Here is a 2,585-nt window from a genome sequence, read left to right on the forward strand (position 1 = left end):
GGATGCCAAAGATCCCCTGTGTCCTTTCCGAAGAGGAGGTGAGCCATCACCGGCACCCTGGTTAAATTACGAATCGCCTGCTCCCTCTGCCGAGTATTCTGCATCGGAGCAGCGAGACATCTGGGATTGTAACCTATGCCAAATAAACTGCTTCAGCAGAAAGCATGGTAGATGATGTTGATTATGATGATGATGATGATGATCTGGGAGTCGAGGTACACCCTTCTACAAACTTCGACTTTGGATACAAAAAAACCCATAATATAATGGAAAGGTTTATTTATTCATGTGCAGACAGGTAGCTTATTGCAGCATTTCAATCAAGCTCAAATTTAAAATTAGAACACAATTAGCATGTTCTACCAATGATGGAGGTTCTTTCCTGCATCTTACAACAATTGAATTTCCATCATTTAGATGATAAAAAAAACAACTCAGCTTTGTATGTTGTTATATATACCCTCTCAGAAGAGAAGGGTGCGAAGGTGAGTGGAAACACATGAAACCCCCTGGAGTTTCGGACAAAAACGAAGTGTTGCTCATGTGGAATGTGACGTCGTTACGACACCTGTTACAAAATCAACATCATAAGAATTAAACCCACCAAACACCGACGTGCTTTGTGGAGTCCGATCAATGTAAATCGAGATAAGGTTTTGCGTGTACTGTGCATCTGCTGTGATATGTTCGAAAATACTTCACAAAATTGTCATCAAATGTTCCAAACTGAATGTTCCAAACTTCATGTTATAAAATAATTTGTGCCGTCAGTGAAGGTGCAGAATGAGTTTTTTTATAGCCAGTCGGGTTTCGAACCCAGATGACAATTCAAAGGTGAGCACGCTACTTCTGAGCCACCCTGTGGTGTGGTAGGGAGCACAGAATTGTCAGTAATAAATTAAAGCAACAATTGATGAATAAAGACATCCTGTACAAGTATTTGAACAAAGTCCTGCGCACAAATCATAAAGGAAAGGAAAAATTGGACGACATACTTAATTACACAAAAACACCTTCAAAATTATAAATACATACAACAAGGAATATAAACCCCGATTACCATCATCTAAGGATAATTAAATGATACGGATATTTATACGAGTGATACATCCCCACAGAATGTGTGGTAATAAACTTTTTCTCAACAATAAGGAAGAATACGTCGAAGAAAGCATGTGTGCGGTGTACTGACCACCGACACCACACAAAAGAGGTCTCTGGAAAGGCAAATCCAATGGGGATTGGAGATAACAATAGGGCCGCGCATTGTGCAAAAACCTATGGTGACTGAACACGCAAGTACCTGCTTCTGACAAAAAAGCAAAACGATTTCCTGCCTCTAGGTTTGGGTTTGGTGCCAAGGAAACGGCAAGAACGACCGAGACTACGTACGAACCGACACAGGAACCAATGTCGAAGGCCATTTAGTAGGGGATCTGGTGTTGGTAATACTGAATCATGTCGTAGGTTTTACTCCTGAAAAAGAAAAACAAACGATGAACAAGTTAACACATTGGGTTAAAGCCTTTTATCCAGTCACAGAGGTACTGCTCATTTATATGGCGTCATATCACTTTACCCGGTGTTCAAAGAAATACCTGTTGCTGAGGAAGCAGTTCTGGATGATCTTTATCATGTAATTTGCTGCGTCCCTTTCGCTAATATTGGGTGCAAATCGCTGCCTGTGATGATAAACATGACATGGCAATTGGTAAACCACCGCATCTTACTAGGTAGAGGTTTTCTTTGGTTCGCCGTACTCAAACACATAATGGGTTCAATATAGGGTACGGCAGATCTACAATGAGATTGATAGGATTTTGCATATCTTGAGAAATGCGTTCATATAAAAGGTGGCATTGTGCTTCCCGAAATTAAGAAGCATGAAACATTCCACGCACTGGATTACGTCCTTCACGAAAGAACGATGTATACCAACAAGGATCAATCTGAACACATTGCAATTGCCGTGAGAGTGCAGTTTGTTGCAACTGTAAATAATGGAACGTGGACAAAATGAGAATGGAAGCTGCAAAAACAATCTCTCCCACTACTTCCCCCCCCCCCCCCCCACAAAGCCATCAAAACAACATCAAACACGTACATAACAAAGAGAACAAATAATCCATACGGGAAGGAACTGCGACGTAGCGCAAGAACAAACGAGTGCACCATCGAGCCAGCCACAAAATACAAGAGGGTAAAGAATGCATGAAAAACAGAGCAATTGTAAAAGCAAAACATTTAATGGTTTTTCCCTTCAATGCCAGAAAATAAAAAAAATAAATAAATAAATAAAATGCAACCAGAAAGCAATGAAAATATAATAAACAAACTTACTTTAGCAACTTGATTGTTTGTCCTCGAAAGCAGGGCAACCCAGTGTCGAGCATCAAAGCAACCAAAGATACAACGGCATCCATGTAAGGTCTGGAAACAAATCGCAAAACAATAAAAACAAGAAAAAACAGCAATCAGAGATTACAGAAAACCTCACCAAGACTTGTTTGTTGTGGTGTTTGTATAGTTTTTGGTGGTGTATTTTGTGTGGTGTTTGTGTACTGGTGTGTTACGTAATTAATAAG

General features: G+C 40.1%; 1 long non-coding RNA gene across 1 annotated transcript; it reads right to left on the reverse strand.

Annotated features, from left to right (window-relative positions):
• Positions 1–262: 262 nt before the first annotated feature.
• Positions 263–2,579, reverse strand: LOC147007305 (uncharacterized). Its single transcript, XR_015054278.1, has 3 exons — positions 2,341–2,579; positions 1,599–1,682; positions 263–1,476 (listed from the first exon to the last, which is right to left on the reverse strand). It is a non-coding gene; the product is annotated as an uncharacterized LOC147007305 (long non-coding RNA).
• Between the last annotated feature and the right edge of the window lie 6 nt (positions 2,580–2,585).

Source organism: Eptatretus burgeri, unplaced genomic scaffold (assembly GCF_056783735.1).
Source record: "Eptatretus burgeri isolate ZD-2024b unplaced genomic scaffold, Ebu_testis_v1 Ebu_testis_scaffold_337, whole genome shotgun sequence".
In the NCBI taxonomy this organism is placed as follows: Eukaryota; Metazoa; Chordata; class Myxini; order Myxiniformes; family Myxinidae; genus Eptatretus; species Eptatretus burgeri.